The sequence below is a fragment of the Chlorocebus sabaeus genome, chromosome 11, assembly GCF_047675955.1.
Source record: "Chlorocebus sabaeus isolate Y175 chromosome 11, mChlSab1.0.hap1, whole genome shotgun sequence".
In the NCBI taxonomy this organism is placed as follows: Eukaryota; Metazoa; Chordata; class Mammalia; order Primates; family Cercopithecidae; genus Chlorocebus; species Chlorocebus sabaeus.
Window position 1 is genome coordinate 62,879,768 of NC_132914.1, and position 22,151 is coordinate 62,901,918.

The 22,151-nt window shown below is 37.7% G+C and overlaps 1 protein-coding gene and 1 pseudogene across 7 annotated transcripts in view; one reads left to right on the plus strand and one right to left on the minus strand.

Moving 5' to 3' along the window:
* The window catches only part of MSRB3 (methionine sulfoxide reductase B3), a 193,874-nt gene that overhangs the window by 129,958 nt on the left and 41,765 nt on the right, over nucleotides 1–22,151 (plus strand). The gene's annotated exons all lie outside the window — the stretch shown is intronic.
* LOC140712707 (keratin, type I cytoskeletal 18 pseudogene) lies at nucleotides 11,768–12,534 on the minus strand (annotated as a pseudogene).

The window sequence follows — 22,151 nt, forward strand, 5'->3', positions numbered from 1 at the left end:
GTGTCATCGAACTTTCTCCCTGTGTTTTGTTCAAGTAGTCTTGAACTTAAGTCTTTAATATAATCTGAGTTAGTTTTTGCATATGGTGTGAGATGAGTCCAGTTTCATTCTGCCACATAGCTATAATCTAGCAACAAACTATCCAAAAAAGAAATCAAGAAAACTATCCCATTTACCATAGCTACTAAAAAACCAAAATACTTAGGAATAAATTTAACCAAAGAAGTGAAAGGTCTGTACACTGAAAACTATAAGACGTTCATGAAAGGAATTGAAGAACAATTAGATGGAAAAATATCCTGTGTTCAAGGGTTGGAAAAATTAATATTGTTAAAATGTCCACATACCCAAAACTGTCTACAGAGTCAATGCAATCTCTTTCAAAATCCAAATAACATTTTTCACAGAAATAGAAAAAATAACGTTAAAATTTGTATGGAAGTACAAGAGACCCTGAATAACCAAAGCAATCTTGAGCAAAAGGAACAAAGATTGCAGCATCACACCACCTGGTTTCAAAATTTACTACACATCTATGCTATGGTTTGAATGTGTCCTCCCCAATATTTATGTTGAAACTTAATCCCCAATGCCATTATGTTAAGAGTTGGGGTCATTTAGGAAGCTCTGCCTTCAAGTGTAGGATTAGTGCCTTATACAAGAATTAGAGGGAACTAGCTAGGCCCGTTTTGCCTTTTTGTATTTCACTATGTGAGGACCTGGCACCCAAGGCACTATCTTGGAAGCAAAGAGAGCCAGTGTTCATTAGAAATTGAATCTACCAGTGCCTTGATCTCGGATTTTCCAGCCTCCAGAACTGTGAGAAATAAATTTCTGTTCTTTATAAAATTATCTGGTCTAAGATATTTTGTTATAGCAGTGGGAATGGGTTAAGACACTATACTAATCAATACATCATAGTACTAGCATAAAAACGGACACATAGACCAATGGAGCAGTGTAAAGAGTCCAGAACTAAATCTATGCATTTATAGTATATTGACTTTTGTCATAGATGCCAAAAACACACAATGGGGAAAGGACAGCCTTTTCAATAAATGGTTTTGAAAAACCTCAATTTTTTTTTTTTTGGTCTAAGAAAGTCTTTATTACTTTCTCACTTTTTTTCTCAATTTAAAATCTTTCAGGGTACAGTATTCTGTCCTGGTGGTTTTTTTTTTTTTTTTCTTTTAACACTTTAAATATTTCACTCTGCTCTCTTCATTGTATGGTTTTTGAGGAGAAGTCTGACATAATTCTTACCCTTGTTCCTGCTATAGGTAAAGTGTTTTTTCCCTTCTAACTTCTTTCAAAAATTTATCTGTCTTTGATTTCTGCAATTTGAATACCGTATTGCCAGACATAGATTTTTTTGATATTTATCCTTCTTGGTCTTCTCTGAGCTTCCTGGATATATGGTTTGGTATCTGTCATTAATTTTGGAAAATCCTCAGCCATTATTACTTTAAACATTTTCTCTGTTCCTTTTTGTCTTCTCCTTCTGCTATTCCTATTAAACAAATGTGACACCCCTTTAAAATTATCCCATAGTTCTTAGATATTCTGTTCTGTCTTTTTCATTTTTTTCCCTTTGCATTTACTGTTTTGGAGGTTTCTATTGACCTTTCTTTAAACTCCCAGATTCTTTCCTCAGTTGTGTCCAGTCTGTTGATGAGCCCATAAAAAGGACTCTTCATTTTTGCTATAGTACTTTTGATTTCTGGCATTTTTCTTTGATTCTTTCTTAGAGTTTCCATTGCTCTGCTTACATTATCATCTTTTCTTGCAATGTTGCTTGTTTTTTTCCATTAGAGCATGTTAACTATAGTTGTTTTAAATTCCTGGTCTGATTATTAGAAAATCTCTGCCCTATCTGAGTCTGGTTCTGAAGCTTGCTCTATCTCTTCAAAATGTGCTTTTGTCTTTTAGTATACTTTTTTTTTTTTTTTTTTTTTTTGAGATGGTGTCTTACTCTGTCACCCAGGCTGGAGTGCAGTGGTGCGATCTCGGCTCACTGCAATATCCACCTCCCGGGTTGAAGCAATTCTCCTGACTCAGCCTCCCAAGTAGCTAGGATTACAGGTGCCTGCCACTATGCTCAGCTAATTTTTGTATTTTTAGTCGAGATGAGGTTTCACCATATTGGCCAGGCTGGTCTCGAACTCCTGACCTTGTGATCCACCCACCTCGGCCTCCCAAAGTGCTGGGATTACAGGTGTGAGCCACCGGCCTTATCATTTTTTTGTGAAAGCTGGATGTGATATACTGGATAAAAGGAACTGAGATAGTAGGCCTTTAGTGTGAAGTTTCATGTTTCATGTGAAGTTTCAAAGCCATATTATCAAGAGTTATCTAGATTTAGTATAAAATAACTTTTATTAGTTTTATTTATCTTAGCTGTTTCTTAGTAAGTCATCTACTTGAGCTTTATATTCTGATTTTTAAGAAACAGAATGCTTAGAATCAGAACAGGAGTGGTAATGAGTACTTCCATGTCTTGTTACAAACACTTTTGGTAATTATTGCCAAATTGCTTTCCAGAAAATTTGTGCTGATTTAACTTCCATCTGAATTTTATGGGTGTTTCAATTTTTCCATTCCCTCTTTTTTCATATTGAATATTTTCATTCTTTATGTTATCTGGCATGTTGTATTTGAAACCTAGTTTGCCATTTATGTTTTAATTGCATTATTTAATTATTGAGTTTAAATTTTATAACATAATTATGCAACTTTTTTATTTCGTGTATTACCAGTTTGTGTCATTTGTCTATTTTTCTATTGGAGTATCTATATACTTTATTGCTTTGTAAGATTGCTTTATATATTAAGGCTATTAGATCATCTTATTTTATCTGGTTGATATGGTTTTAGATTTATTTATGTTGCTTTATATTTGGCACCAGATCAATGCTTGTTGGCATTTTGTTAGGGAAATCATTAGGAGCATGGACTTTGTATTGAAACTCCAGCACAGGTCAGGTATGGTGGCTCATGCCTGTAATTCCAGCACTTTGGGAGGCCCAGGCAGGCAGATCACTTGAGGCCAGCGAAACACTGTCTCTACAAAAAAATACAAAAATTAGCTGAGTGTGGTGGTGTGCACCTGCAGTCACAACTATTTGGGGGGCTGAGGTGGGAGGATTGCTGGAGCCTAGGAGGTTGGGGCTGCAGTGAGCTGAGATTGCACTGCTACACTCCAGCCTGGATGACAGAGTGAGACTCTGTCTCAAAAAAGAAACCCCAGCTCAGCCACTTGCTCATTGTGTAATCTTGGGAAATTGCTTAATAACTTTTAGCTCTTGCTAAAACTGATATAAAACAATAGTGCCAACTTCATGGGGTTGTTGAGAGAAATTACTTAAAAGGTTTAGCATAGTATCTGTCATAATTTAGTAAACAATCATTTCTGGCTGTTACTGTTTGTATTTTTTTTAAACAGTGACCAAAGCAGAAATAAAGGGAATGATGTGAAATTAATGAATATATAAGTTATATTTGTTGCCCTCTCTGGCCTTTTCACATGTACCTTTCCCTCTGTGAAACTCCCCCACCCCACCCCTTTTATGAGGTAGCATATTTAATACATAATCTTATTCTCTTTTTGTTTAATGTCTTGGGAATGTGTTGAATACTTTTTGTGTTGGTTTTCATTTAAGTATACTTTTCAAATATGTAAATAAAGCTCAGTAAATAGAGGCCTGTTTTCAGATACAGTGTATAATTTTGCTAAGTTGCTTTTTCCTACTTACATAACAGTGGCAATTATTGAAGTAGGAGATACATCAAGTGAATAAATGGGTGTTTCTAGCTCTGAATATGCCATGAAGATCTCACTTCTTTTTTTGATTAGTGACATTTTTCTCTTCCAAAAGTTAAGAGGAATGGGAATGTGAGCCTTCCATGGGGAAGTCTTACTTGTGTTGTTACTTTTTATATGTTTTACATATCTGTCTATTCTGTGGTTGAATAAAATATGTCCTTCCTATGACCACCAGTGCAACTTTCGTACATATGCTACCCGTTATACTCAGATCTCCTTTTTAAAACCTCACATGTAGAAATGAATGTAAAATTTGTACTCTTTTACCTTTGAAAAACTTGCAATAATCACCATATTGTTATGATCATTAGATTAGCAAATGGTTAAATCCTCATGAAATTCTTTTATAAGCTGTTTGTAGTTTTCAGGCATTCAATCATTCATGCCTTATAGAAGGCAAAAAAAATTGGTCATTGATGAAATAGAAGTACGATAGAATCACTGTTGTATTGCTACTCAGTATATTAATGCAGAAGTAAGCTAGATTTATAATATATATACAGTATATTTATATTTAATATACTAAAATATAATATATGTAATATGACTATAAATTTATATTATATACTTATGTTTTACATATAAATTTATTTAATATATAGATTTATATGTATATAAAAACATAGGATGTGATTTTTCATTATTTGTTTTTACAGGAACAGAATGCTAGTGCTTGAAAAGGGAACATAAAAGATCATGTAGTCCAACACTCTCATTTTACAAATAATAAACTTAGAAAGGCAGCACATGGCTTACTCAAAGTCTCATGTGGGAGAACCTGTTGAAGAATCCAGGGCTGTGTTCATGAGACCACACTTCCTTTGACTATAGTCATGTTTTCACTCAATTTCAAGCCCTTTTTATTTTAACTTTATTTTTAATTTCACAGTTATTTCTTTACATGGTTAAGCCAGTTCAAGATTTTCCTATTTAATAACTTGGCAGATTTCCTTTAAACAAGAGCCATCTTATTAGACACTGAAGCTACTAAAAACAATTAAGGTTGCTTTCACTGAAAATGTGCAAGAACAACCACACTAGTACTTGTAGTGTTACGTATATTCCCATCTTATGGCCCTAGTAGAAGAATAAGTAGTTACTTTATTTCTCCTTCACCTGTCCCCTTCAGGAAGTGTCATGCCACATGCCTGTTGCAGACTTTCGAATTGTGTGCTGTATTCAAAGGAACTCAAGACCATCATAATTAACTTGGGCTCAATAGTTAAGATTGAAAATGATGTTTCCAATCTCATTATTAAACAACTTTCTTATTAAACAACATATTAAAAATACAGCTAGCTCTGTGTAATTACATGGATCATTGTACCCCCTGAATAATACTATTAGGTTGGTGCAAAAGTAGTTGTGGTTTTTGCCATTGAAAGAATGGCAAAAATGCGATTACTTTTGCACCAACGTAGTAATTTTCTTTCCCACTCTTTGAGAGGTATATGGTTTGCAATCTCTATAATAAGTTGTTCTATTAGTCCATTCTCATACTACTATAAAGAACTGTCTAAAACTGGGTAATTTATAAAGGAAAGAGGTTTAATTGACTCACAGTTTATCATGGCTGGGGAGGCCTCAGGAACCTTCAATCATAGAGGAAGGTAAAGGGGAAGCAAGGCACTTTCTTCACAAGGTGGCAGTAAGGAGAAGTGCTGAGTGATGGGGGAGGAGTACCTTATAAAACCGTCAGATCTCTGAGAACTCACTTGCTATCATGAGAACAGCGTGGGGGAAATTGCCCCCATGATTCAGTTTCCTCCATCTCATCCCTCCCTTGACACATGGGGATTATGGTGATTACAATTCAGGATGAGATTTGGATGCAGACACAGAGCCAAACCATATCAGTTGTTCTTAAGAGATCCTACACTCACCTCTTGGTAATTAGTGCTTGCCCTATGTCAACAGTGTCTCTTCAAATTGCTAAAAGGTCAGAATGTACATAAGGTATTAAGATGAAACCATCTCCTGACTGAGATAAAAGGCAGGCTTAAGCTACCAGTGTTTAGTGGCATATATCTCTTATGTGGAAAGGCTAAGATATTTACTTCCATCATCTTTATGCTAACCCCATGAATATCTAGCAGATAGTAGGTGCTTTATCACAAATACTCTTGAGGTCAGCATCCTTCTTTGCTTGGTTGCCTGACCTCCTATGATAAAAGCGAATGCCTGATTAGTTGTTTCCTGATAGCCCTCAGTAAAGGAGGGTATAACTTGGGATAACATTTTAGTACTGTTCTTTGGCTCTGAGATGTTCTTGTTCCTGTTTTAGCTTATTCTCTTCTTTTGCTCCATGAACTCTAGTCTTTCTTCATAGATTAATTTCATCCCTCATTCAGTAATCCTAAATATTTTTTCAGTGCTTTACTATGTGACAATCACTGTTATTCATGCTTAATGTATATTAGTAAACAAAACAGACAAAAACCTCCGCCCTTGTGGATCTTAAATTCTAGTTGGGTGCGGGAGGCAGAGAGACAATTAAAGAAATGCGTACTAAATGTCTACATTTTATAATATGTTAGGAGGTAACTGCTATTAAAAAAAATAACCCGGCAGAGTAAGGGGGATTGGAAATGCTAGGGAAGGCAGGGGTACAGTCACAGTTTCAATAGGTCAGAGTAGGTCTCAGGGAGAAGACATCTAAGTAAATATATGCAGAAGAAAGGGAAGCTGACAATGCAGATATCCTAGGGGAAAATGGTACAAAGGCCTTATGATAAACGTATACCTGGTTTTTAAGAAGAACAGAGAAGCAGGCCAGTATTGCTGTAGTTGAGTGAGGTGGAGAAGGGTAGCAGGAGGTCAGAGAGGAAATGAAGGTCGGGTCCTGTAGGGCATTTTAGGCCACTGTGAACACATTGGATTTTACTCTGAGTAAAACAGGAAACCACCAGATGGTTTTGAATAGAGGAGTGACGTGGTATGACTTCTATCTTTAAAAGCTCACTTTGGCTGTTATATACAGAATAGGCTGTAGAGAGCCACAGGTGAAAGCAGAGAGAATAATTAGAAGGCTGTTACAGTAATACGGCCTGGGGAAAATGGTGGCTCACATCAGATGGTAGCAGCTATAGGAATGAGGTATGGTAGATTTCCAGATACACAGTCATGCATCTCATAATCACGTTTTAGTCAATGACTGGACCACATATAACAATGGTGGTCCCATAAGATTATAATACCGTATTTTTGCTTTACTTTTTCTATGTTTAGATATGTTTAGATACACAAATACTTAGGATTGTGCTACAATCACCTACCGTATTCAGTACAGCAACATGCTGTGCAGGTTTGTAGCCTAGGAGCAATGGGTGATAGCATGTAGTCGAGGTGTGTAGCAGGTATACCGTCTATGTTTGTGTAAATTTACTGTGTGTGATGTTTATATGACAACAAAATAGACTAACAGCACATTTCTCAGAACACATCCCCATCACTAAGCAACACGTGACTGTAATTTAAACATGGAGCCAATAGTATTTCCCGATAGGAAATGAGTTGTGTGAGAAAGGAGTCAAGGAAAACCTCAAGGTTTCTGGCCTCAGCAACCAGAAAGATGAAGTTGCAGCAATTAAAATGAGGAAGATTTCAGGTAGAATACGTTCAGGTGGGGCCTGGGGGAGTGGTGAGGGAAATCAGTAATTCAGTTTTGAACATGTTAAGTTAGAGATGCTTATAAGTCATCCCCATGGAAATGCCATGTAAGTGTTGGAGTTTAGAAGAGAAAAATTTGAGAGTGGTAAGATGTACAGGTGATATACAAAGCCCTGAGAGTGACTAAGATAACCACTGGGGAATGGCTTTTGTTAGAGAGCAGGATCAGAGTCAGCCTGGGGGCACTGCAAAATTTAGAAGTTGGGGAAAGAGGAGGAACCAGCAAAGGATACAGGGAGGGAGTAGCTGTGAGATAGGAGAAAATTCAAGAAGACCACAGTATCTTCCAAGCAAAAGTAGTAAGCTCATACTCTTTAGGATGCTTTATAATTTGACCAAACCACTCTCCTTCTAAGTGAAGTCACTGCAATTTTACTGAATTTCCTGGTTTCTCAAGAGAGGAATTTCTTTCCATGAGCTATGAGAAAACTGATCTACAGTCTCTCCAGCCTGTTCTGACAGCAGCCTCAGATGGCTGTCTGGAGTTTTGAGAGATGTTTGATAGAAGGCCATGGACTTTTGAAGTTTGTAGCTAGCAACCTACAGGAAAGACAGATTCATATATCCCATAGATAGCACCTGGGTCAGGGTCCTGATCAACACTGTTTCAGACTGTGTAGGTCCTGAGGCACAAGATTGAAATTTCTGCTGGTCTTACAAGAGAATTTAGGGAAATTGGAATAAGCATTTGTTGAACTGGTAAAATATAAGGTTGTATACTCAATATGCTTCTACCATTGTGTCAAGGGAGTGATTCTTTTCTGTTTTCTGGTCCAAAAATTACACCACAAGAAAGGTAGACTGAATAGTCCCTGGAAGAGTTTACCAACCCCATCCTAGATCAGCTGCCCTGCATGACCTTAAAAGACTGATGGATTTAACCCTCACTTCTGCCCCTGGCAGGCTTATAGTGCCAAGTTGTGGTTTGCAAACTCTAAGACTAACACCTAAGGATTGCGTCCCTGGCCACCAGTTCAAAGTCCAGAGAGCAATGCCAAGTCAAAATCTGACACTATTTGTGTGTGTGCTTGGGGAAGATGGGGTCTCTAGGGAGGTGGTCAAAGTTCACTATATATACAAAGTGGGTCAACAGTTACAGAGGATAAGGCATGAAGCAGCCCAGAGGCATCTTACAAATGGTTTGCTTGTTGTCTTAGTCAACTTGGATACATCTTAAAGGAAGCCAGTCCTTTGGTACAACTTTGCCTTTGTTTTTTCCCGTTTCTAAATCAACACCTGGTGAAATATTCCCCATTAATTGCTAGCTCCGTATCATTCTTGCCTGTGTACATACATCTCTTCTCCACCACTCAGAACACGGAAGACTTACCCTGGTTGTGATTCTATCTCCTCGTTCTAAACAGAGTCCTGGAATTTGAAAAACACCTGTCCATTAGGTATTGCAGGACTCTTTGTGACCCCATGTAACAATGTATAGATGTGTTGCTTAATGATGGGAATACATTTGAAGAAGTCTGTCATTAGGTGATTTTGTCATTGTGTGAACATTGGAGAGCGTATACAAACCTAGGTGGGATAGCCTACTACACACCTAGGCTCTGTGGTATAGCCTGTTGCTTTTAGGCTACAAACCTGCACATGTTACTGTACTGAACACTGTAGGCAGTTGTAACTGGTAAGTATTTATGTATCTGAACATATCTAAACATAGAAAAGGTAATGCATTGCACTAAGATGTTACGATGGCTAAGATGTCACTAGGTGATAGGAATTTTTCAGCTCCATTATAATATTACAGTACCACCATCGTATATGCAGTCCATAGTTGACCTGACTGTTGTTACTTAGCATGTAACCATATTATCCTTTGTGACACTTGTGATAGGAACATGTACTGGTGGGGAAACCTGAAGGCCTACAGTTGCCCCCTTCCATTGCCAACTCTATAGTGTGTAGCCTTGGATTCTCTTTCTATTTTGGCCCTGCTTGGGTTTCAGTACATCTTGGTTTATATTGGTAAAGTCACATATATGATCCATTTTATCCCCCACTCAGACAACACAAGCACTACAGACACAAGGCACCTCTTTCTTTAATAAAATGAAAAGTACTGTATCCTTTTTAATAGATTCTAGTTTACTTTCTGATTCTAGAAGACCCTCTTTACTACTTTCCAAATCAAGACACTTTTGTTCAACTATAAGATCGTGGTTTATTCATTTTTATTATGAATTGTAATCAGTATTTTACCTCTGCCTCAGATATTTGTCCTATAATATTTAGTCTAATTGGTGTTTGCCCCTCATTAAGGGAATTAATGACATTAGCAGGCAGGAAAATGAGGAATAGTCCTTGAGGACTCTATCTCTAACCTTTACTGTGCTAATAAGAAGATAATAGATTAAAATAGATTATTTTCTTTTGTCAATTTCCTTTTTTAACTGACAAGTAAAAATCGTATATAATTATGGTATACAACATGGTGTCTTGATAAAGATATATGTTGTGGAATGGCTAAATCAAGCTATTTTTAACATATGCATTACCTCACATACTTATTTTTGGTGAAAATACTTAAAATCTACTCTCTTAGCAATTCTCAAACATACAATAGGTTGTTATTTACTGTAGTCACCATGATGTACAATAGGTCTCTTGAACTTATTTCTCCTAACCGAAATTTTATGTCTTTGACCAACATCTCCCCATACTCCTTTCCCTTACCCTTGGTAACCACCATTCTACTCTGTTTTTATAAATTCAACTTTATTAGATTCCATATATAAGTTAGATCATGTGCTATTTGTCTTTCTGTGCCTGGCTTGTTTTAATTAACATAACATCCTTCAGGTTCTTCCAAGTTGTTCAAATGACAGGATTTTCTTCTTTATAAAGGATGAATAGCATTTCCTTGTGTGATTATATACTACATTCTGTATCCATTCATCTACTGATAGACATTTAGGTTGATTCCCACATATTAGTTATTGTGAATAATGCTGCAGTAAACATGGGAGTGCAGATATCTCAACAAACTGATTTCATTTCCTTTGGATATATACTCCGTAGTGCGTTGCTGGGTCATAGGGTAGATCTGTTTTTAATTTTTTATCATAATGGCTGTACTAATTTACATTCTTACTAACATGTGCAAGGGTTCCCTTTTCTCCATATCTTCACTGGATCTTGGGATGGAGTTTTGCTCTTGTTGCCCAGGCTGGAGTGCAATGGCATGATCCTGGCTCACTACAACCTCCACCTCCCAGGTTCAAGTGATTCACCTCCCTCAGCCTCTGTTACAGGCACAAGTCACCACACCCAGCTAATTTTTGTATTTTTCGTAGAGACAGGGTTTTGGGAAGTTATCTATCAAGTCCTTTGCCCATTTTTAAATTGGGTTATTTGTTTTCTTATTATTAACTTGTTGGAGTTCCTTTTGTTATATTTTGTATATTACACTCTTATCAGATGTGAGGTTTGCAAAGATTTTCTTCTATCCTGTAGGTTGTCTCTTTACTCTGTTGTTTCCTTTGCTGTGCAGAAACTTTTTAGTTGATATAATGCTATTTGTCTATTTTTGCCTTTGTTGCTTGTGTTTTTGGAGTTATATCCAAAAATATTATTGCCCAGACCAATGTCATGGAGCTTTTCCCTGTTTTGTTCTAGTAGTTTTGCAGTTTCAGATCTTATTTTTACATCTCTAATCCATTTTGAGTTGATTTTTTTTAACCTCTGAACTTTTTATTGGCCTCCTGCTCCCCAAAGAGTACCCTGCTTCTGCTGGCTGAATGTCTCAGAACTTTGGTGTCATTGGTCTCAGACACCATTTTGCCATCCATTATCTGGCGGGTGGTAGTCTTTTGGATGGTTTGCATGGAGTTACTGCTGTCCAAGGCATCACGAAGATTGAAGTCCTCGACGTCATCCAGCAGGTGGTGGTAGGTGGTAATCTCAGCCTCCAGCTTGACCTCAATGTTCAGCAGGGCCTCCTACTCCTGGGTCTGGCACTGTCCCTCTGCCCGGGTCTGTGTTAGCTCCTACTCCAGGTGCAGCAGGATCCTGTTGAGTTGCTCCATCTGCAGGGCGTACCGGGCCTCCACCTCCCTCAGGCTGTTCTCCAAGCTGGCCTTCAGATTTCTCATGGAGTCCAGGTCAATCTCCAAGGACTAGACTGTATGTTACAGCTCATCTGTTGAGAGAGTCATCTCAACAGCACCAACCCTTGGCCAACTGCATGGTGACCACTGTGGTGCTCTCCTTAATCTGCTGAGACCAGTATTTGTCCAGCCCTTCTCGGTTCTTCCAGCCAGCTCGTCATATTGGGCCAAGATGTCTGCCATGATCTTGCACAAGGTCCTGAGATTTGGGGACATCTACCTCCACGATCAACCCAGAGCTGATAATCTGGGCTTGTAGGCCTTTTACTTCCTCTTCATGGTTCTTCTTCATTAAGAGCAGCTCCTCCTTGAGAGTCTCCATCTCTGTCTTCAGCTGCAGCTGAGTGACATTGGTGTCATCAATGACCTTGCAGAACCCATAGATGTCGCTCTCCACAGACTGGCACATGGCCAGCTCTGTGTCATACTTGACTCTAAAGTCATCAGCAACAAGATGGGCATTGTCGATCTGCAGAACGATGTGGACACTGTCCACAGTATTTGCGAAGATCTGAGCCCTCAGGTCCTTGATGGTCTTGAAGTAATGGACCCAGTCTCTGACCTGGGGTCCTGTCTTTTCCGGGTGCTCCCAGATTTTACTCTCCACCTTCCAGTTTTCAGTCTCTGGGCTCCTCACTCTGTCCAGGTAGGAGGCCAGATGGTCTTCAGGCTTTGTATGGTCTCCTCATTCTGGATTCCTCCCATTCCTGCCAGACCCCTGGTCATCCCTGTGGCCAGGCCCCTGGACCCCAAGCAGCCTGGGAAACTGCTAGAGTGGGACACAGAGATCCGGGAATCAGAGCCCCCAGTAGCTGCATAGACATTGGTTGTGCTGCTGACCGGCTGGGCGCCATAGCTGTGCACCTGGGTGGAGCCCAGGGATGGGTAGTTGGTGTGCAAGGTGGAGCGAGTGGTGAAGCTCATGTTGTCTGGGGAGGAGAGTGAGAAGAGAGGACTCAGGCTTTGCTGATAACCTTGAGTTTTGTGTGGTGTGAGATGAGGCTCTAATTTTATTTTTCTGAATGTGGATATCTAGTTTTCTCAGCACCATTGAAGAGAATATCCTTTCCTCATTGTGTGTTCTTGGCATCTTTTTCAAAAATAAATTGAGCATAAACTTGTAGCTTTATTTATGGACTCTCTATTTTATTCCATTGGTCTATGTGTCTGTTTTTACGCCAGTACCATGCTGTTTGGTTTACTATAGCTTTGTAGCAGATATTTAAAATCTGGTAATGTGATGCCTTCAGCTTTTTTTTTTCCTTATGATTGGTCTGGCTATATGGGAGTCATTTGTGGTTTCGTGCAAATTTTAAGATTTTTTTTTTTCTATTTCTGTTTAATATGTCACTGGAATTTTTTAAAATCTTTATTATTGTTTTAAAGTTTTAATTTTTAAAAAAACTTTTAGGTTTGGGGGTGCATGTGAAGGTCTGTTATATAGGTAAACTCATGTTGCAGAGGCTTGTTTTACAGAGTATTTTGTCACCCAGGTACTAAGCCTAGTAGTGCCCAATAGTGATTTTTTTCCTGATCCTTTCCCTCCTCCCGCCCTGCTCCCTCAAGTAGGTCCCAGTGTCTGTTGTTTCTTTCTTTGTGTCCTTGTGTTCTCATCATTTAGCTCCCACTTATAAGTGAGAACATGCAGTATTTGGTTTTCTGTTCTTGTGTGCCAAGGATAATGGCCTCCAGCTCCATCCATGTTTCTGCATATGACATTATCTTGTTCTTTTATGACTTCATAGTATTTCATGGTATATATGTGCCACATTTTCTTTATCCAGTCTGCCATTGATGGGCATTTAGGTTGATTCAATGTCCTTGCTATTATGAATAGTGCTGCAGTGAACATTAGCATGCATGTGTCTTTATGGCAGCATGATTTATATTCCTTTGGGTATATACTGAGTAGTGAAACTGCTGGGTGTAATGGTAGTTCCATTTTTAGCTCTTTAAGGCATTGCCACACTGCTTTCCATAATGGTTGAACTCTTTTACACTCTCACCAACAGTGTATAAGCATTCCTTTTTTCCTGCAACCTTGCCAGCACCTGTTATATTTTAACTTTTAAGTAATGGCCTTTCTGACTCATGTGAGGTGGTATCTCATTGCGGTTTTGGTTTGCATTTCTCTAATGATCAGCACTATTGACCTTTTTTTCATGCTTGTTGACCACATGCATGTCTTCTTTTGAAAAGTATCTGTTCATATCCTTTGCCCACTTTTTAATGTGGTTGTTTGTTTTTTTCTTGTAAATTTGTTTAAGTTTCTTACAGATGCTGGCTATTGGGCCTTTGTCAGATGCATAGTTTGCAGATATTTTCTCCCACTCTGTAGGTTATCTGTTTACTCTGTTGATAGGTTCTTTTGCTGTGCAGAAGCTCTTTAAGTTTAATTAGATCTCTTTTGTCAGTTTTTGCTTTTGTTGTGATTGAATTTGGCATCTTCATCATGAAATTTTTGACAGTTTCTGTGTCCAGAATGGTATTGCCTAGGTTGTCTTCCAGGTTTTTTATAGTTTTGGGTTTTATGTTTAATTTTATATCCAGCCAAACTAAGCTTCTTCGGTGAAGGAGAAATAATATCTTTTTCAGAGAAGCAAATGCCAAGGGAGTTTTTTTACCTCCAGACATGCCTTAAAAGAGATCTTGAAAGGAGCACTACATATGGAAAGGAAAGACCATTACCAGCTGATGCAAAAACACATTTAAGTACACAGACTAGTGACACTACAGGGCAACCACACAAACAAGTTGGCATAATACACAGTTAACAACACAATGACAGGATCAAATCCATACATGTCAACACTAACCTTGAATGTAAACAGGCTAAATGCCCCCATTTAAAAGGCATAGAATGGCAAGCTGGATAAAGAAACAAGACCCAATGGTATGCTTTCTTCAAGAGACCCATATCACATGCAATGACATGCATAGGCTCAAAATAAAGGGATGGTGAAAAATCTACCAAGCAAATGGAAATCAGAAAAAAGCAGGGGTTGCAATCCTATTTTTAGACAAAACAAACTTTAAACCAACAAAGATCAGAAAAGACGAAGGGCATTACATAATGGCAAAGGGCTCAATTCAATAAGAAGACCTAACTATTCTAAATATATATGCACCCAACCCAGGAGGACCCAGATTCATAAAGCAAGTCTTTAGAGACCTATAAAGAGGCTTAGACTCCCACACAATAGTAGGGTAAGACTTTAGCACTTCATTGCCAGTATTAGACAGATAATTAAGGTAGAAAATTAACAAAGATATTTAGGACCTGAAAATGTTTAAATTTTAATTTTTGTGAGTACATAGTATATGTATGTATTTATGGGGTATATGGGATATTTTGATATAGGCATAAAATGTGTAATAATCACATCAGGGTAAATGGGGTATCCATCACCTCATGCATTTTCCTTTGTGTTATAAAAAACCCAGTTATACTCTTTTAGGTATTTTAAAATGTATAATTAAATTATTACTGGAATTTTGTTGATGCTTACATTAAGTCTGTAGATGGCTATGGGTAGTATGAACATTTTAACAATATTAATTCTTTTAATCTATGAACATAAGGTATCTTTCTGTTTATTTGTTTCTTCAATTTTTTAAATCAATTTTTTATAGTTTTCAGGGTACAGATCTTTCACCTCCTTGTTAAATTTATTTCTAAGTATTTTATTTTATTTATGTTATTGTAAGTGGGATAGTTCTCTTGTTTTCTTTTTTTGAGTGGTTCATTATTAGTGTATAGAAATGTAACTGAGTTTTGTATGTTGATTTTGTATCCACTCACTTTACTGAATTTATTAGTTCTAACAGATTTTTGGTGGCATCTTTAGGGTTTTCTTTTCTTGTTTTCTTTTGAGATGGAGTCTCACTCTTGTTGCGCAGGCTGGAGTACAGTGGTGTAATCTTGGCTCACTGCAACCTCCACCACCTGGGTTCAAGTGATTCTCTTGCCTCAGCCTCCTGAGTAGCTGGGATTACAGGCGTGTGCCACCATGCCTAATTTTTTATTTTTAGTAGAGATGGGGTTTTACCGTGTTGACTAGGCTTGTCTCAAACTCCTGACCTCAGGTGATCCACCTGCCTCAGCCTCCCAAAGTGCTGGGATTACAGGCATGAGCCACCATGCCTGGTGGATTTTCTATATATAGGATTATTTCATCTGCAAACAGGGACAGTTTAACTTCTGCCTTTCCAATTCAGGTGTATTTTATTTTTCATCTTTTTGCCTAATTGCTCTAACTGGGACTTCTGGTACAATGTTGAATAGAAGTGGTGAGAGTAGGCACCCTTGTCTTGTTTTAGGTCTTAGAGAGAACTTTTCACTTTTGAGCATGATTTTAGCTGTAAGCTTGTCATATATGGCCTTTATTGTGTTGAGGCACATTCCTACTATACCTAATTTGTTGAGAGCTTTTATCATGAAAGGATGTTGAATTTTTTTCAATGCCTTTTCTACTTCTATTGAGATGATCTTATGGTTCTTGTCCTTCATTCTGTTAATGTGGTGTATCATATTATTGTTTTGGTTATGTTGAACCATCCTTGCACCTTCAAATCTCACTTGGTCATGATGAATCATTCTTTTAATGTGTTGTTGAATTTAGTTTTCTAATATTTTGTTTAGAATTTTTGTATCTATATTCATCAGGGATATTGGCCTATAATTTCTCTTCTTTAATGTCTTGTCTGGCTTTGGTATCAGAGTAATGCTGGCCTCATAAATATGTTTAAAAGTATTCCCACCTCTTCAATTTTTTGGAAGACTTTGAGAAGGATCGGTATTAGTAGTTCTTTAAAAGTTTGGTAGAATTCAGTAGTGAAGCAATCAGATCCTGGGATTTTATTTGATGGGAGATATTTTATTACCGATTCAATATCCTTCCTTGTTGTTGGTCTCTTCACATTTTCTTTTACCTCATGATTTAGTCTTAGTATGCTGTATGTGTCTAGGAATTTATTCATTTCTTCTAGGTCATCCAATTTTTTGGCATATAACTGTTCATAGTAGACTCATGATCATTTGTATTTGTGTGATATTTGTGTAATACCTCCTTTTTTGTTTCTGATTTTGTTGTCTTTTTTTTTTTTCCCCTAATCTACCTAAGGGTTTGTTGATCTTGTTTTATCTTTTTAAAAAACCAACTTGGTTTCATTGAAGTTTTCTTTTTTGTCTATTTTCTATTTTTTTCTGCTCTGATTTTTATTTTATTTTTTTCTGCTAACTTTTTGCCTAGTTTGTTCTTTTTCTAGTTCCTTGAGATGTAATGTTAGGCTGTTTATTTGAGATCTTTCTTCTTTTTTTGATGGAGGCAGTTATTGCTGTAAACTTTCCTCTTAGAACTGATTTTGCTGCATCCTGTGTCAGGATCTTGTATTTCTATTTTTGTTTGTTTTGAGATATTTTTACATTTTCCTTTTAATTTTTTGTTTGACCTTTTGTTTAAGAGCATGCTGTTTAACTTCCTCACATGTGTGAATTTTCTGAAGTTCCTCCTATTATTGATTTTTGGTTTCATATTATAGTGGTTGGAAAAGATGCCTGACATAATTGCAGTTTTCTTAAATTTTTATTTTCTTAAATTATATTAAATTTCTTAAATTTTCTTAAATTTGTTAAGTTATGTTTTGTGGCCTAACATATGATCTGTCCTGGAGAATGTTCCACTGGTGCTCGAAGAGAATATGTATTCTGCTGCTGTTGGATAGAATGTTTTGTACATGTCTGTTAGGTCTGTTTGGTATAAAGTGTAGTTCAAGTCCAGTGTTTCCTTATTGACTTTCTGTCTGGATGATGTGTCCACTATTGAAAGCAGAAATATTGAAACTCTTTGTTATTATTCTGTTATATTCTATCTCTCCCTTTATTTGTATCAATATTTGCATGCACGCTCTCTCTCTCTCTCTCTCTCTCTCTCTCTATATATATATATATATATTTAGATTGTCTGGTTTTGGTTTTATACGTATATATATTTATGATAGTTATATGCTCTTGAAGATTGACTGCTTTATCATTATATAATGGCCTTCTTTGTCTCATTTTACAGTTTTTGACTTTTAATCCATTTTATCTGATGTAAGTATAGCTACACATACTCTCTGGGTTTCTATTTACATGGAATATCTTTTTCCATCCTTTTATTCTCAATTTATGCGTATCTTTATAGGTGAAATAAGTCTCTTGTAGGCAGAATATAGTTGGATCTTGGGTTTTTATTCATTTAGCCAATCTGCCTTTTGATTGGAGAAGTTAGTTCCTTTACATTCAAGGTAATTATTGATAGTTAAGGCCTCATTACTGGCATTAAAAAATTATTTTCTGGTTGTTTTGTAGATTCACTTTTTCCTTTCTCTTTTATGACTTTCCTTTGTAAGTAGATCATTTTCTCTAGTGGTATTTTTGATTTCTTGCTCTGTACCTTTTGTATATCTACTGTAGTTTTTGTTTTATGACTATTATGAGACATATAAAACGTAGTCATAATGGGCTATTTTAAGCTGATAACAAGTTAACTTTGATTGTATTACAAAATCCTACACTTTTGCTCCACACTTCTCTCACACTTTATACTTTTGTTGTTACAGTTTACATCTTTTTTTTGTATATCCCTCAGGAAATTATTGTAGCTATTATTTTTAATAGTTTTTTTGTTTTAACTTTCATACTAAAAATATAAATGATTTCCATATAAATGATTACAGAATAAAAGTATTCTGAATTTGAGGGTGTACTTACTTTTATCTGTGAGTTTCATACTGTAATTTTTGTTTCTGCTTTTGTTTTTGTTTTTGTTTTTGGAGTTGGAGTCTTGCTCTGTTGCCCAGGCTGAAGTGCAGTGGTGCGATCTTGGCTCACTGCAACCTCCACCTCCGAGGTTCAAGCAATTCTCCTACCTCAGCCTCCTGAGTAGCTGGGACCACAGGCGTGTGCCACCACGCCTAGCTAATTTTTTGTATTTTTAGTAGAGAGGGTGTTTCACCATGTTGACCAAGCTGGTCTCGAACTCCTGACCACAAGCAATCTGCCCCCTTCAGCTTCCCAAAGTGTTGGGATTACAGGCGCAAGCCACTGCGCCCAGCCTGTAATGTTTTTATGTTACTATTTTTTGTCTGTTTTTTAAGTTTAAAGTATTTCCTTTAGCATTTCTTTTAAGATGATATGGTGATGTTGAACTCACTTAGCTTTTGCTTATCTAGGAAAGTGTTTATCTCTTCTTTACTTCTGAAGGACAGGTTTCCTGGGCATTCTTGGTTGGCAGTCCCCTCCTCCCCCTGCACTTACATCACCCTCACTCTTTCCTGGCCTGTAAGGTTCCTGCTGAGAAGTATACTGCTAGCCTTATTGGAACTCCCTTAAATGTGATTGCTTCTTTCTTCTGGCTGTTTTCAGAATTCTCTCTGTCTTTAATTTTTGACAGTTTGATTATAGTATGTCTTGCTGTAGTCTTACTTGGATTTAATCTGATTGACGATATTTATTACCTTCCTATACCTAGGTATTTGTATCTTTCCCTAGATTTGGAAAGTTTTCTGCTATTATTTCTTTAAATAAAGCTTTCTGGCTCTTTGTCTCTTTATTCTCCCCAAAATCCTGTAACATGAATATTTACTCTTCTGATGCTATCTGATAAATCCCTTAAGCTTTTATTCCTTTTCATTCTTTTTCTTTTATTCTCTCTGACTGTATTTTTGTAAAATAACTTGTCTTCAAGTTCACAGATCTTTCTTCTGCTTAATCAGTTCTGTTGTTTTTACTTCTCTATTGGGTTTTAAATTTCATTCCTTGTATTTTTCAGCTCCTTAATTTCTTTTTTAAATATAATTTTAATCTTTGTTAAATTTCTTGTCTTACAGTGTTTTCCTAATCTTATGGAATTGTTTCTCTATATTATACTAAGTTTGCTGTGCTTCCCTAAAACAATTGTTTTGAATTCTTTGTCAGGCAGTTTGCATATCTCTGTTTCTTTAGGGTCACCTACTGGGAAATTATTGTGCTCTCTTGGTAGTGGTATGTCTGCTACCAAGATGTATGTTTCTTGTTGCTTTATGTTAATATTTGCACATTTGGTGGAACAGTCACCTCTTCTAGATTTTATGGGCTAGCTTTGCTGTGGAAAGACCTTTTATCTGGAGCTTCCAGGGAACTTGCTGGGTGGGGCATGTAGCAATTCTAGTACCAGTGAAGGTGCAGCTGTGTATGTCTCTGTAGCTCTGCCAGCTGAGGTCAATGTTGAATAAGACTGCAGTGATACTCAGCAGCTGATGCCACAGTGGCAGTGAGGGTTTCTGGGTTTTCTGTGTCTACAGCGGCAGTGGCAGTGAGGGTTGTCCACAGTGGCAGTGTCCACAGTGGCAGTGAGGGTTTCTGAGTTTTCTATAATGGCAGCTAAGGGCCTCCTGATCTCTTTTTCTTCCACTGAAGAAGTCGTGGCTGAGGGTATTTCTATTGGCACTGGATTTGGCTTGCAGGCCCACTCGCAGTTTGGTGTGGCACTAGTGTCTGATGGGTGGTGCCCATGGAGCAGCCATGGAGCTGAGACCTGAAGCACAGGCACACAGGGAGGGAATATGGCTCTGGAATCTGGGGTGTAATGGCACTGGTGTCGTGTACAGGCCCTCTCACTGCCACACTGATAATAGTATGTAAGACTCAGATTCTTGTAAAGTAGCTGGGAAATAAAAAACTAGAGCACAAATATGTGCAGTTACAGTGGTTTTGGAGTCAGAGCAGGGCCTCTCTCTCTGTGGTGGTTGAGCTGGTCCCTGGAGTGCAGCCATGCACAGCAAGAGCTGAACTCTAGGTCCTGGAGTACAAATTGGCTTGCTAATAAGCTCCAGTGTCTGAAATGCTCCAGTGTCTGAAATGTGGAAACAATGCAGCCACAGAAACCAGGTCTAGAATGTAAGGATTCAAGAGGTGTCCAGAGTTGAGGCACATATTGGATTTGGAGAGTTGGTAGTTCCTTTCCCAAAGCAGCTCAACAGTGGCCACTTCTTGGGTTGGAGTGGTGTGTGTAGCTGTGTCTTCCTCTCTGGGGTTCTCTGTGAAGAATAATGGTTTGTTATTTCAGTCGCAAAAGATATTGTTGTCATCTGCAGAGCAGGCTGCTGAGGACCATGGTGGTTTTCACTACATGGCTGTTACAGACAGCCTCTGCTATTCTTTGTTCTGGGCAATATCCTGGCATCTCAGGTATACTGATCTTACCAGTTATTTATTTTCTGTGTGTATATTTTTTTTGCTCCACTGTATTGTTGCAAAATCTTTAATAGGATCTTGGGGACTCTCTGGGAGTATTTTGTTTGTAGATAGCTGCCTATGTTTATTTTGGGGGGTGCTAAAGGGAGAAGGCTGATATCTCCTACTCTGCCATTGTGGTTACATCCCTATTATTCATTCATTCTTTTAAACACCAATTCAACACCTGCTCTAATGGACTGGGCACTGAATGTATATGGTACAGTGTAAACTCAGGCCCTTCCCTAATTGAGTGAATTTTTAAAGTAAGTTTACAAAGAGCAGTACAACATTATTGGCACTAGCAAATCTGATCATGTAACCCCTCTGCTCAGAGTTTTTCCAAGGCTTCTAATTGACTGTGGGATGAAATATCACTTGCTTTGTATGCAATCAAAGGCTTTCATGACCTGGACCTTTCTCTGTCTATGTTCAATTTCTCTACTCCCCAACCCCATCTTTAGCAATTGGTATTTTAGAAAACGCCAAACTAATTCCCCAGAATGCATTGTGCTGCTGTTGTTGTTTCTGTGCCCCTACATACAGAGCATCCTCCCTTGGAATATACATTTTTTCCCCATAAGATAGACATGAGGTTTCTTTCCACTAGAATTATATGCCCCTTGTAAAACAGCTGTCTTAGTGTATTATGATTACTTACCAGTCTCTACTGTCTTTATAATTTTTTTGAGGGTGGGACTGTATGGTTTCCTGTTGTTTTACCCTTGGCCTCTAGTATAGTTTTAAACTCATCCATTAAGTCAATATCTGCTACTTTAGGGACAGGAGATACACTGGCAAATGGACAGGGCTCCTGCTATTAATGAATTACTAATCAAGGAAACAAATAAATGGAATATTTGATAGGAACCATACAGGAAATAGAAAGGATCTATTTAATCCTTTGATATCATTGATCCCATGATAGGGAATGAAGGTGGTGGTTGGAGGGAGACACTCATTTAAATAGGCATTTCAGGGAAAGCCTCATTGAGGAGGTGATGTCTGAGCCAAGGCTGAAAGGATGAGAATACAACCACACAAAGAGCTTGAGGGAGTGTTCAAAGCAGAAGAGAAAGCAAGTATTTGATATGTGTGGGAACCAAAAGAAGACCAGTGTGGTCGAAGCACAAGGGGAAGAGTGGTTTGAGATGTGTTTGGAAAGGTAGGCAGGAGTTGGATCATGCAGGCTTTTGTCCACTTTCAAATATTTCTTGCACTGAATGTGTCAAGCCTGAAATCAAATTCTGCATATATTGTCCTTATCCTCCAACATAGCCTTAGG